The sequence below is a fragment of the Pan troglodytes genome, chromosome 1 (genome assembly GCF_028858775.2).
Source record: "Pan troglodytes isolate AG18354 chromosome 1, NHGRI_mPanTro3-v2.0_pri, whole genome shotgun sequence".
NCBI lineage: Eukaryota > Metazoa > Chordata > Mammalia > Primates > Hominidae > Pan > Pan troglodytes.
This window is the reverse complement of record NC_072398.2, coordinates 107,119,382-107,133,542: the sequence shown is the minus strand read 5'-3', so window position 1 is coordinate 107,133,542 and position 14,161 is coordinate 107,119,382. Positions and strand designations below refer to the sequence as shown.

The 14,161-nt window shown below is 43.2% G+C and overlaps 1 long non-coding RNA gene and 1 other non-coding gene across 2 annotated transcripts; both read left to right on the top strand.

The window, feature by feature from the left end:
* Positions 1 to 2,100: 2,100 nt before the first annotated feature.
* Positions 2,101 to 12,206, top strand: LOC129137566 (uncharacterized). Its single transcript, XR_008540245.2, has 3 exons — positions 2,101 to 5,599; positions 6,643 to 6,845; positions 11,348 to 12,206. It is a non-coding gene; the product is annotated as an uncharacterized LOC129137566 (long non-coding RNA).
* Positions 12,207 to 13,547: 1,341 nt separating this feature from the next.
* Positions 13,548 to 13,619, top strand: TRNAQ-CUG (transfer RNA glutamine (anticodon CUG)). Its single transcript has one exon. It is a non-coding gene; the product is annotated as a tRNA-Gln (tRNA).
* Positions 13,620 to 14,161: the final 542 nt, after the last annotated feature.

Here is a 14,161-nt window from a genome sequence, read left to right as displayed (position 1 = left end):
ATAGGCACGCGCCACCATGCCCAGCTAATTTTTGTATTTTTAGTAGAGATGGGGTTTCGCCATATTGGCCAGGCTGGTCTCAAACTCCTGACCTCGTGATCCACCCACCTCGACCTCCCAAAGTGCTGAGATTACAGATGTGAACCACCACACCGGGTCAAAAGCAGTACACATTATCTTTAGCAAGCTAACACAGAAACAGAAAACCAAACACCGTGTGTTCTCACTTATAACTGGGAGCTGAATGCGAGAACACATGGATAAATGGGGTTAGGGGGCAAGGACAACAGACACTGGAGCCTGTTGGAGGGTGGGGGTTGGGAGGAGGGAGAGCATCAGGAAGAGTAGCTAATGGATGCTGGGCTTAGTACCTGGGTGATGGGATGATCTGTGCATCAAACCACCATGACACAGGTTTACCTATGAGACAAACCTGCACGTCCTGCACATGTACCCCTGAACTTAAAAGTTGGAAATAAAAAATGTAAAAAGGAAAGAAAATAAACAACAACAACAACAAAAAGAACGGTGCAAATCTATACCACGCTCATTATAAACAAAAGAATGAGAGTGAAAACATGAATATCCGACAAAAGTAAACAGCAAAAGAACGCTTTATGTTAACTAGAGGAGTAATAGCCTAGCATCTACCTAGAATCAAATGGAACTGTTTTTCCCTGAACTGGCCTCCTTGGGTGGCTGACCAGGGCCAGGTAAAGAGAAGAATTCTGGGAGTGAAATGTCCATTTATTCCCTCTTGTTTTGGTCTCTGTAAGGCATAAGAAGTTAAAAGCAAGATCTGATCCCTGGCGTTTTCCAGGAACTCAAAAGAGGTGTAGGAGGAGAGAAGCTCAATTATCACCCTGGTCTCCTGGAGTATCCCAGGCACAGTCCCAAGAGTTCAGCTTTTCATACTCGAGTTCCTGGGTCCTGAAGGCCTTTTTGGGGAAAGTACTGATGTTCGTGTCAAGTCTGGGAAGAAAGGGTTTGGGAGGAACCAAGCAACAGGGAGGCAAAGAGAAGACATCAACAAGCGAGGCAAGAACTTTCCACAGGCTCACACTGGATACAGGACCAGAGACAAGAAGCTGGGTGAGTTTCTGATATTTTCCTACAGAGGTTTGTTATGCAGTTGCTTCAGAGCCTACTCAGAATAAGGCTTTTTCAAGTCAGCTCTTTTAATGTGAAGCCATAACTTTGTGGTATTGCCTGATGGCAATTCTCCACTGCGAGCCATTGCTCTAGGTGTCTTTTTTGTTTGTCACATCTTGCAAAGAGAACACGGTGAAAATCTTGACTCCTGTTCCCAAGTCTGTGTCTTAACTTTCCAAGGCTGCACAGCTCGGGGTCAGGAGGCGTTGGTAGTTCAGTGGTAGAATTCTCGCCTCCCACCTGGGAGACCCGGATTCCATTTCCGGCAAATGCAGCGTCCTGTCTTTGTGCCCTGTGGTTTTTACATTTACTTACTGTGCCGCGCTAATAAAGAAAAAAAAGGAGGGGAAGGGGGGAACTACTGTATAGTCCTTGGGTTCTTTCCGTAGGGGAATTTATTTTTCTTTTATTTATTTATTTTTGTTTGTTCGTTTGAGACAGAGTCTCTGTCTGTCCCCCAAATTGGAGTGCAGTTGCACGATCCTGGCTCACTGCAACCTCCACCTTCCAGGCTCAAGAGATTCTCATGCCTCAGCCTCCCAAGTAGCTGCGATTACAGGCACGTGTCACCATTTCCTGCTAATTTTTGTATTTTCAGTAGAGACGGGGTTTCACCATGTTGGCTAGGCTGATCTTGAACTACTGACCTCACATGATCCACCAGCTTCGGCCTCCCAAAGTGCTGGGATTACAGGCGTGAGCCCGGGCCCCGGAGAGGAATTTATCTAAGCCGAGACTTTGCAGAGACTGTCTTTGAAGCAGCCAGTGGGTCTGGTTGGTCTCTGCGTTTCTACATATTTGGCTCTAAAACCGGCGCGACTTTTATCGTCTCTGCTGTCGGATCCCTGCAATACAAAGAGGTACCTGGTCACTGATTCTCTACTTGGACCTTGGATAGACCATTAGACCACATCTCGCGACGGAGTGCGGCTCAAAAAATGACATTCCCGGCCGGGCGCGGTGGCTCACGCCTGTAATCCCAGCACTTTGGGAGGCTGAGGCGGGCGGAGCACGAGGTCAGGAGATCGAGACCATCCTGGCTAACATGGTGAAACCCCGTCTCTACTAAAAATACAAAAAATTAGCCGGGGGTGGTGGCGGGCGCCTGTAATCCCAGCTACTCAGGAGGCCGAGGCGGGAGAATGGCGTGAACCCGGGAGGCGGAGCTTGCAGTGAGCCGAGATCGCGCCACTGCACTCCAGCCTGGGTGACAGAGCGAGACTCCCCGAAAGGAGAGAAGCTGTGGGGTGGGGCGGACACAAGCAGTGGTGGGGAACTGGGGCCCAGGGAAAGGGGAGGCATGTGAGGAGGAACCCGAGTGCAGATGAGGGGAGCTGCGGAGAGGGGCCTCGGACCTTCCTGTCGAGGAAGGCCCAGTCTTTGGTGGTCTCGGCAAAATGAAGAATGGGCCCCAAGTGGAGAGCAGCAAGTCCCCAAAACTCATTTCTATCACCCCTGTTTGTTTTACACTCCACCAGGCAAATCTTCCGTCCACAGGGTTCTTTTTAATACTTCTCTTTAAGCAGTGTGGTGGGGAGGCCATGGCAATCATTAGCTCTGGAGGCCTGAGGAGGACACTCTGAAGAGGAAAGCACCGCGATCATCCGGTTTCACCCCTGTTTTCATCTACTCTTTTCCTCAGCGAAGCCTATATGGGTTCCCTATGTCACATCGCAGCTACCGCATTGGAGGGTTAAGAGCCGCTGACAAATCTCTTTCGGGAAGGGGTAAGAAGCGCAGCTGGCCCAGAGCCATGGAGAGAGACGCAAGAGCAGAACCGAAAATACTTTTCTCCATCTTGTTTTCTCTCTGCTGTCGGTGAACATTAACCTTCCACACACACCGGGTCAATACTGCCTTGGTCTCTACAGGAGGTTTACCATTTTTTACAGTTCCCGTAAGCCACGTTTTCTTCTCGCTTCTACAGTTCTTCCAGGATTGAGTTTCAGGAGCTGGTCAGCAGTCCAGGCTAGTTCAACATCCTGGTTCAAAATCGTTTGTCTGGTTTTGCTACTAGGGTGAAGCTTGCCTCCTAGACCAGAGTTAAGACGTGTTCCCTCGGCTTCTGTTTTCTAGAGAGAATTGATATAGTTTCTTCCTTAAGTGTTTGGTTGTGAAACCATCTAGACCTGGCGCTTTGTTCTGGAAGGTTATTAATTGTTGCTTCAATTTCGTTAATAGATAGAGACCTATTTAGTGTATCTATTTCTCCTTGTAGAGTTTTGGTCAACTTTATCTTTCAAGTACTTGATCCAATTCATCGAAGTTATCAAATTTGTGAGCAGAGAATTGTGCATAATAGTCCTCTACTATCCTTTTAATGTCCACAAGATCAGAAGTGAGGGTCATTGTTTTCTTTCTCATATTAGTAATTTGTATCTTTTCTCATTGTTTCTTGGTTCACCAGCTAAAGGTTTATCAATTTTATCGGTCCTTTCAAAGAACACTCTTCAGGTTTTTTTGACTTTTTTCTATTGATTTCTGGTTTTCAATTTCCTTGATTTCTGCTCTAGTGTTTATTGTTTCTTGTCTTCCACTCACTTTGGACTTAATTTGCTCTTGTTTTCTTTGAGTTTCCTAAAGTGTAAGTTTGGATTATTGATTTTAGATCTTTATTTGTAATATTTAATTTTTAAAATCCATGATTATTTTACTTTCTGTGCAGTAATTTTTTTAGTGTACTATAATTTTGTTCTTGTTAAAATCTCAGTTTTTTGTTGTGTACCAAGGGTACAAGTGTAGCATTGTTACATGGGTATATTGGGTCCAGGTAGTTCGCATAGTACCCAATAGCTAGTTTTTCAACCCACTCTCCCTCCCTCCCTCCCTACCTCATGGTAGTCCACAGTGTCTATAGTTCTCAAGTTTATGTCCGTGTGAGCTCAATATTTAGGTCCCATTCCTAAGTGAGAACATTCAGTATTTCATTTTCTGTTTCCGCATTAGTTTCTTCCAGATTATGGCCTCCTGTTCTATCCATGTTATTGCAAAAGACATGATTTCATTCTTTTTTATGGGTGTGCAGTATTCCATGTTGTGTATGTACCACATTTTCTTTATTTAATCCACCATTGATGGGCACCTAGTTTGATTCCATGTCTTTGCTATTGTGAATAGCCTGGTGGTGATCATAGGAGCGCATGTGTCTTTTTGTTTTAATGATTTACATTCCTTTGGGTATATACCCAGTAATGAGATTACTGGTTGAATAGCAGCTCTGTTGTAGGTTCTTTGAGAAATCTCCAAATTGCTTTCCACAGAGACTGAACTAATTTACATTCACTCCAAGTGTTTATATGCTTTCTCTCCACAGCCTTATCAGCATCTGTTGGTTTTTGACTTTTTAATAATGGCCATTCTGAGTGGTGTGAGATGGTATCTCATTGTAGCTTTGATTTGCATTTCTCTGATTATTAGTGATGATGAGCATTTATTCCTGTGTTTGCTGGCTGCTTGTATGTCTTCTTTTAAGAAGTGCCTGTTCATGTCACCTTGCCCACTTTGTAATGGGATTATTTTTTTTCTTGTCGATTTTTTAAAGTTCCTAATAGGTTTTGGACATTAGACCTTTGTCAGATTCACAGTTTGTGAACATTTTCTCCCATTCTGTAGGTGGTCTGTTGACCCTGTTGATGGTTTCTTTTACTGTGCAGAAGCTCTCTCATTGAATTAGGTCCTACTTGTGAATTTTTGTTTTTGCTACAGTTGCTTTTGTGGACTTGGCCATAAATTCTTTGCCATGGCTGATGTTGAGAATGATATTTCCTAGGTTTTCTTCTACACCTTTTCTGCTTTGAGGTCCCAGTATATATTGTGTCATTGCAAATGACAACCAACCACAGACTAATCATTACAAGCCAAGAAAGGGAACTTATTGGTGACCAGGAAAAATGTCCAACAAATGAAAATTAGTAAAAGACATTCCTGGGTGTCTTTTTCTGTAAAGTGTGGGGCATTGTTGTCTGTAGAGTTCAGCAAACTTTTTCTGTAAAGGGCCAGGGAGATAGGAAGTATTCTAGGCTTGTGAGCCAAGAGGCAAAATTAAGGATATTATGTAGGTGCACATATAACCAGGAAGAAAGCAAATTTCTATACCATTTTCATTGATGAGATTCTAAACTAACAATAGTAACTGAGTAGAACTTCTCAGGTGGTAAATGTTCTTTGCATTGAGAGCCTAGGCTCAACTTTCCTAGGCTCCCTGGTACAGCCCTCCCTTTCCACCCCTCAGGCTGTTTCCCTCCCTGTTTTCCTCAGAAGAAGAGTTCCAAACAAAAGATCTACTACCCTGAGAAGCGGTGAAGTGCTCCTGCGGCCCACCAAGGCCACACAAGTCAAGGAGTGGATGGCCTTGCCCCAGCTATGGCTCAGATCACCTTTGCAGGATGACATCTTGTTGGGAGATGGTCATCAGAGACAGGGCCATGGAAGACGCTGTCAGGAGGAGGTGAGAGGACTGGTGCCCAGGGGGAGAAGTGGCCAAGCACCTCTGCATTCAGCCTCACAAAAATCTCAAGGGGATGTAGAAATGGGGACAGGGTGAATGGAAAACTCAAGCAAGGTACTGGGGCCCTGAGCTGATCTCTGTTTTTCTTCCTACAACCTGCAGCACATGCTATTTTCTCACCTCTGTGGATGGAAACACCATCCTTCCATATGCTCAGTCTAAAAATCTTTGAGTTTTCTTTGACTGCTGATCTTTCCTTCACATCCTATAGCTGTTTAGTCAAGAATTCACATTATGCTGGGCAATCAGGTGTTGTCCTTAATCGACACCATCCTTTTCACCCCCCCCCTCCCAGTTAATAAAACTTGTAAAGTCATTCTCCTGATAAAGACAATAGGATTTCCATGAAATTGCACAATTTTAATCCTTCCTGGATGTGTGACTCACGTAAGAGCACTGCTTTTGTTTACTACCATTTTCCCCTATTTTTATTTCATACCTGTTTGACCCGCATTCTTTCCCATAAGCCAGGCACTTTGGCTCAGGTGTGCTTTCCTAATTGTAGAATGAGCAATAATAGCAGCCTTGCTAACAACTTCTTCCTGGCCCCACCACCAGGCAAATGTCATAGGATTTAATAGGTAAAGAATCATAGGATTGCCAGGGGCAGTGGCTCACACCTGTAATCCCAGCACTTTGGGAGGCCGAGGCAGGAGTATCGTTTGAACCCGGGAGGCAGAGGTTGCGGTGAGCCTAGATCATGCCACTGCACTCCAGCCTGGGCAACAAGAACTAAACTCTGTCTCAAAAAAAAAAAAGAATCTTAGGCTCATCCCTATTGCTTGGTGTTATAAAATGAATTGTTTTCCCCTGAATTTATATGTTGAAAGCTTAACCCCCAACTTGACTGTATTTAGATATAGAGTCTTTAAGGAGGTAATTAAGGTTAATTAGACCATACAAGTGGGGCCCTAATCTGGTCAGAATGGTGTCCATATAAGAAGAGGAAGGGCATCAAAGAATCTCTCTCTTTCTCCACACAGGCACAGAGGAAAGGCTATGGGAGCACAAAGCAAGAAAGTGGCCTTCTGCAAGCCAGGAAGAGAGGCCTCCCCAGAAACCAACTCTACCAGCACATCGATCTTGGACTTTTGGCCTCTAGAACATTGAGAAAATAAAAGTCTGCTGTTAAACCACCCAACCTTTGGTATCTTTCTATGGCAGCCTGAGCTGACTAACACCCTTGGTAGGTGGGCAGCATTCACCTTATTGGGCTACATGATGAGAAGTTAAAGTAACTTTAGCAATAGGCACCATTTGATTTCATTGTATAGATATTGTGTCTTTTGCACTGCTTTTGCCTTTTTTAGTTGTGTGTATATTGATGCCTGGGCCTAGCATTACAAGACTAGTCGAAATGGGAAGAAAGAAAAGAAGGTGGGAAGGATACCAAGTTCCATAATTGCATCCTCTACCCACATCCAGTTCTTAGAATCTTTTCCAATGGAGACTGCACCTTGTGTACACTCAAATTCAATCTGAGCGCACAATCATTTAGACAACCAAGGCAACTTTTCCAATTTTCAGCATCACACGCTTGGGAAAACAAGTATTTCAATCACTAATTTAAATATTCATTGAGGTAATTATTCTGAGGTTGATGAAAAATATGGTGTATCCATGTACTGTTGCCTTCTCCTGGGTCAAGAATGTTGTCTTTACTCTGCTGGCTCACATTTGACCAGAAATTGGAGTCCCAGCAAATCTTACTAGCCACTCAGGAAGTCTATTTTAAGATAGTCCCAATCTCAAACTTGTTCTAAGACTTGTATGCTGACTGAGGAGAAAGAGCCTCTTGACAAAAATTCAACTAGAGCTGTGGGTGACAGTTGTGTGTCTCACTACTGGTCTGGGCCCAGGTTTCCCGTGAGCACCTAATGAATAGACTCATTTGCAGGGATCGTCAAGATGCTCACTATGTCTACCTCATAGCCTCAAAAGAAGTGATCAGCTAACAGAATTTGTGTAGTATCCTGAAGGGAAATTAATCCAGATATAGAGGAAAAGATAAGGATTTTTTAAAACAGACATGTGATTCAACAGTTGTTTAAGATGCAGAAAGCTGTAAGAGACAGTTGTTCCCACTCTAATGACAAGAAAAAGCTGTATGGTCTGCAAAATCATACGTGCTTTGATCCCACCAGAGAGCTGAAGTTGCAAGGCCCCTGAGTCAGCTGAAGTCCAAAGCGTGAGAAAACCCCCTATAGAAGGACAAACACATGAAACAGTTCATCTTTGACAGATAATGGAAGGAAAAGATGGCAGCCATAAATGTTCATTGGAGAAAATCACTGAAGATTTCATCATTTCATAAAGGCCAAGTGTGAACTATTGTGACAGATTAGAAACTCTGAGAGTCCCAGATACATAGCATGGTTTTGCCCATTTGCTGGGTCTTTCCTCCCACGTCCTTAGTGCTGACAAGACACATGTAGCAGGGAAAGAGGATTTCTCAAGCTTGCCACAGTGGCGTAGGCATAAAAGTCATGATCACATGATCGACCACCACCAGAGTACAGGCACAAAACCTGGTTGCTTCTCACATAAAACAAAAGGCATCTACCACTGATGTTGGAGCTAGGAACTTGTCCAACCCTTGGCCCCAGGGATAGGGCAACTGCTGAGGTAGGGTTAGACAGAAAAACTGTCTATATTGGACAAGGGGAGGAGACTTGCTCTTGCCCAAGACTTCCCATCATTGAAAGGTAGTGTTCCGCTACCCCAAGGGGATGTCACAGGAACACTAGGACCCAGGTATCCATGGCCTGAGGTTTGATACACATTCAATGCAATCAGTAATGTGAGTTGGTTTCAACCAATCATTTGAGTTGGTTGCAGACCCTTTCCTCTAATGAGGAAAAACTGTGATGTGGGTACAAAGTTTCCACGTTCAGAAAGATTGGCCTTGTCCTTACAGATATTATATTGATTGGATTTCTCTCAACCTCCTTAAGTTGTGTTTACCATTATTAAAATTAAGTGACATTCACTTGGATGAAGTGATAATACAAACAGGTTGTGAGAATTTCTAGTGATTTTTGATCCCAAGCCTTGTATCACTGTTGGGTCTTCATGTGTGTACTTGAAAACAAAACATGTACAATTGTTGCACTGGTTTGAAGATTTTAATGGTGGAAGTGACCTAATCAGTAATCAGTACTGTATCTAGAAACGAATCTTGGAAATATGTGATTATGCTCTTTTAAAATAGCTGAAAAGAAGGCTGGGTGTGGTGGCTCATTCCTATAATTCCACACTTTGAGAGGCCAAGGTGGGCAGATCACTGAAGGCCAGGAGTTCAACATGGTGAGACCCTGTCTTTACTAAAAACACAAAAATCAGCTGGGCATGGTGGTGCCCACCTGTAATTCCAGCTACTCGGGAGGCTGAGCAAGAGAATCCGTTGAACCTTGGACTCGAAGGTGGAGGCTGCAGTGAGCTGAGATCCTGCCACTGTACCCCAACCTGGGTGACAGAGGGAGATTCTGTCTGAAAATAAATAAATAAAATAGCTGAAAAGAAATGACAGTGTGTTTACTCTCACTTTGTTCTTGTTTTGTTGTATAGTATTTAAATAAAAGGAGATTATTTATCCTCATACTGAATTTCCAAAACTGATATTTGCATTTAGCATTTTGTTAAATGATGGAGAGAAAATTTAATTGTCTTACTTTGAAAAGTTTGGCATAGGTTCTGTCACATTTTTGATGCTTTCGATCACAGTTCTGTCATTAGAATGCTGGCAACTAGTTACATGCAAGGAATATCCTAACCACTTTAATACAATGGTTTGAAGTGCTGCAGGCAGTAACTACTGGACAGCAGATCACAGTGACATGAGAGAGAGAAATAGAACTTTCTGCAGTACAAATGTCCTGTGAACTAATCCTTGTGCTATTAGCTTACAGGGCTTAGACTCCTGGGTCTGAAAAAGGCACATACTTCTGCTAAATCTTGAATACTGATGCCAATGAATGCCTCATCTTCAGACCCTGGGGAAGATGACAATCAAAATGAACTGCTTCCATGAGACACGGAACCAGAAATTGAAACCATTCCATCCCTCTAGGCCCAACAATCCCACATGCACCCTTTTCCACCTCATGCCCCCTCTTCCTCTGGACAGAAGAGGTGGGCACATGAGAATTTTAAGGCTGGAGTCTGAGAGATAAGTTTAGTTCAGAGACTTTCTTTTCTTTCCCTCTTTTCTTCTCTTTTCTTTTCTTTTCCTTCCTTCCTTCCTCTCTTTCTTTCTCTCTCTCTTTTTTTTTTTTGGTAGACACAATGTTTCACCATATTGCCCAGGCTAGACTCAAACTCCTAAGTTCAAGTGATCCACCCACCCTGGCCTCTCAAATTCAGAGATTTTTCTATAAATTAGACTTTACACTCAGAAACACACTGATGCAAGGCCAGCAACTGGGCCCGTGTATCAGAATAACAGGGTTTTCTTGAGCATTCATCTGCTTTTTCATAGAAAAGTATAAAAGGTCATGAAAGGTTTTTGAAACTCTTACCTTATGGTTGAACTGATTATAATTAAATTTGTGTATAAGGTTTCATTAAAATTAGCTTTAACATTTTAATACATCACACAAAGGCAAAATTTGGTTTTCTCTTGATCAAAATGTTTGTGTAATATTAATAAAAATTATTAATTATTTTGAAAAAATTTTTAATAATTTATTTTAAATTTTATTTTTTAAAATAAAAAGTATTAATATTAATAAAATAAAATATTTTTGTTTACCTTTTGCCTAAATGATTGACTATTTTAAGGTGACCTGTGATTCTATTTTGTGATATCAAGTCTCTCAAAACTTTGGCTAACTTTCTAAGAGTGAAATTTTCATATTGAGCCTTTTGGGCCTCAAATTAACTTTTTGGATATTAGGTTCTTGAAGTCCAAGAGAGATATATTAGGCTTCTTAGGCTTATTTGTTATGTAGAATTCTGCAAGAAGCATTGTCAAATCTGAGGTGGTGTTTCACTTCCTTTGGGTTCTATTGACACAGATGTGTTGTTAATGTGTGTTCCAGGATAGTATGAGATTCCTAGAGTTCTGCTATGCTGTCAGTAATAATTATGATTATTATGTTAAATTGTGTGTGCCACAGAAGCAACAGAATTCCCTTGTCAACTGTGTCTATAACCATGGCTGTCTTAAGGCTTTTGTTATCCACAATTGTTGTTTTGCTTTGATTCTTCTCAAAAAGTGACTTATAATCAGTTACAGTCCAGGCCTTGCTTCTTTGGGGAAGTCCACGAAAAGGACTCTTGGATGCAGGTTTCTGATAACTTTGGAGATTGTGCCATTGAAGTAAAGAGAAAATTTCACCCAGGGCACTAATAGAAAGGCTGATACGTTCATAAAGATTGCTAGCCCACTATGAAGCAGAGCAGGAGCTGATTGTATGGACTGAACTAATGGAGGACTGAAATAAGTTTTTATGGTCTTTGTTTGTTTGTTTAAAACATTGTTTATTCTTCAAAGCCTGGAGAACTTTTGTCATTTTGAGCTATTTATAGCCTGCAACAATTGAGTAGAATAGTCTTCTAAACAGAATTTGAGGCATATTTTTCTCTCTCTGCCGAATTTCTACAGAATTTGTAAACTGAATATTCTTAACTCATGATGATGTGTTTGTTTGCATAAGTTCAATAAGATTCTGTTTTCTTTTATAACAGGACACAGGTGGAGGAACTGGTAATCTTCTCAGGGCTTTGCCTGAAATGGTGTTGTGAAATGTTCCAGCAAAGCCCATTTAGGAGAGCCTATATGGACAAGGATTCTTGCTGCACTTTGTGTGGGTAATCAGGCCAAGTATATGGGACTGAAGCTTCTTTTGCAGGTAGGTTGGTCCTGCTGTGTTTTGTCTTTAGTGGAAATGGGGAACTGGAGAGAGGAAGATTGTGTTTCAGGAGAAACTACGGTATTAGATGAATGTTTGATTCCTGGGTGGCCATGCGGTCACCCATGGTGTGGAGCTGCTCAGGATGCCCCTTCTCCTCATGACAAAGCCAGAAAGATGCATGACCAGATTCCCCATGATTGAGGAACTGACAAATAGAAAGTGGGGACTGAAATCGACCCAATAGTCCCACATACAGTGTTTTTGGATAGACTTAAAAATGGACCTTTCTGGTCTTAAAGCTTGAAACTTACATTTGTTTTATCTGAGTTCCTTCCTCAGGAAAGGACCCTCAGCCTCTCAAAAAGCATCATAGACCTGAAACTCAGCAGATCACAGCATCCAGACAATGACTTGCCAGTCCCTTCACTCATCATGAGTGCTTCCTCACCCTTCCCTAGTTCCTCTTTTCCCACACACAGTTACGTTTCTTCCCTGCTGTATAAACCCCTCGTTTTAGTTGATCAGGGAGATTGATTTGAGACTGATCTCCCATCTCCTCATCTGCAGCACCCAATTAAAGCCTTCTTCCTCGGCAATACTCAATGTCTCAATGATTGGCTTTCTGTGAGCTGAGCAGCAGGGCCTAGATGGAACTCCTGGGCTTTCAGTAACGATACATGTACACTTTTAAACACTGAAATTAATGGGTCATGAGATATTGAGAAATTGGAATGGCATCAACTTGGCCAATTCTGAGAAAACACACTGTGCTTAAATGTCAGGGCCCTGCCTCCTGACCTCGACAGTATATGGTTGATTTTGAGTCATAGCAGGTGAGTATGGCCTGGTTTCAGTGTTTTATAGAAATATAAAATATGGCTGATTGCATTTATTTTAAATCCAAGAAATCTCCATTTCTGGTGAGAAAATTTTTTTAAAACCAACCAAACAAACAAACATAGAAGAATATGAATAAAAAAATAAGGGATTCCCTGCTTCCCAATCTCACTTGATTGCTGTCTTCTGTTATATACTACAGGGAGGAAGGGGGCAAGGTGCCCAGGAAGTCCCACGTCCTGTTTTGATAATCATCTGGCCTCCTTGGGCAAACAGAAAACAGGGAAAGCATAAAGAAAATAACAGAAATTTTGCAGAAATTTCATCTCCGGTCTGGGCGCAGTGGCTCACGCCTGTAATCCCAGCACTTTGGGAGCCCAAGGTGGGCAAATCACTGAAAGTCAAGAGTTCAAGACCAGCCTAGCCAACCTGGCAAAACCTCATCTCCACTAAATATACAAAATTTAACCAGGCATGGTGGCCCACACTTGTAATCCCAGCTACTGCGGATTACAATCACTTGAACCCAGCAGACAGAGGTTGCAGTGAGGGGAGATCGCCCACTGCCACTGCACTGCACTCCAGCCTGAGCAACAGAACGAGACTCTGCCTCAATGAAAAGAAAGAGAGAGAAAGAAAGAAAGAAAGAAAAGAAAGAAAGAAAGTGAGGGAGGAAGGGAGGGAGGAAGGGAGGGAGAGAGAGGAAGGAAGGAAGGAAAGAAGGAAGGAGGGAAGAAGGGAAGAAGGGAAGGAGGGAGGGAGGGAGGAAGAAAAAGAAAGAAAGAGAAAGGGAAAGAAAGAAAAGAAAGAAAGAGAAAGAAAGAAAAAAGAAGGAAAGAAAGACAAGAAAGAAAGAAAGAAAAAGAAAGAAAGAAGAGAGACAAAGAAAGAGAGAGAGAAAGAAAGGAAGAAAGAAATTTCACTGTGGCACAGGAAACTCTATGACCGAGGCTTCAAGGGCTCTTCTCTGGCCCTAAACTCACAGTGGATTTTGCCTCATTTTCCGAGGTGCAAATGAAATGATAGAAGTCGATCAAAGGAGAGGGCAGAGAGAAAGCAAGAAGGATGGCTCCTTCCCGCAGGTCCACCTTCCTCGAGTGTTGCTTGTGGGATAATAGAAATGCCTTGACATGGTTGAATGGGAACTATTGCTACTTATTGGGAATTCAGACGCTTCCAGCAAACTCGCACAGCGAGGTTCCATGGTGTAATGGTGAGCACTCTGGACTCTGAATCCAGCGATCCGAGTTCGAGTCTCGGTGGAACCTTTCTGTTTAATTAGGACGGCAATGTTGTATTTTACTCCCTAAATGGAATGGGGATTCCCCTGACGTTCAGAAACTCTGCGCTGTGGGCCTCCGTGTCCCTTCTGCTCCCGCTGTCTGAGCCTCGCGATGTGCCCCGCGCTCCTCGTCCCCTCTTCGTCTCCCTCTTCGGTGTTCGGGGTCCCAGAAACCGGGTTCTCGCAGTGGCCCGGACCACAGGGAAATTGCCGAGTCATCCAGTCGGGATCAGCGAGCCTGCAGGGTCCCCTTCCTGGGCGAGCCTCCTGGCACCCAGCAATCGGAGGCCCGGACACCCCCGCCAGGGACCCAGCGACCCAGGAAGTCCCCACCCCCTCTCAGGGCGACCCTGGGCCTCGGGGTGACAGGTCTCCTCCACTAAAAAGGCTGCTGCCCCTCTATCCTAGACCCCGAGATTCCTTTCACTCGGGAATCTCCTAATGGCACCCATTGTCTTTTTGGTAAGTAAACGGTGGCGTGAGAAATTCTGATGGGGTTAGCTCAGTCATTGGAGAGTGTGTCTCAGT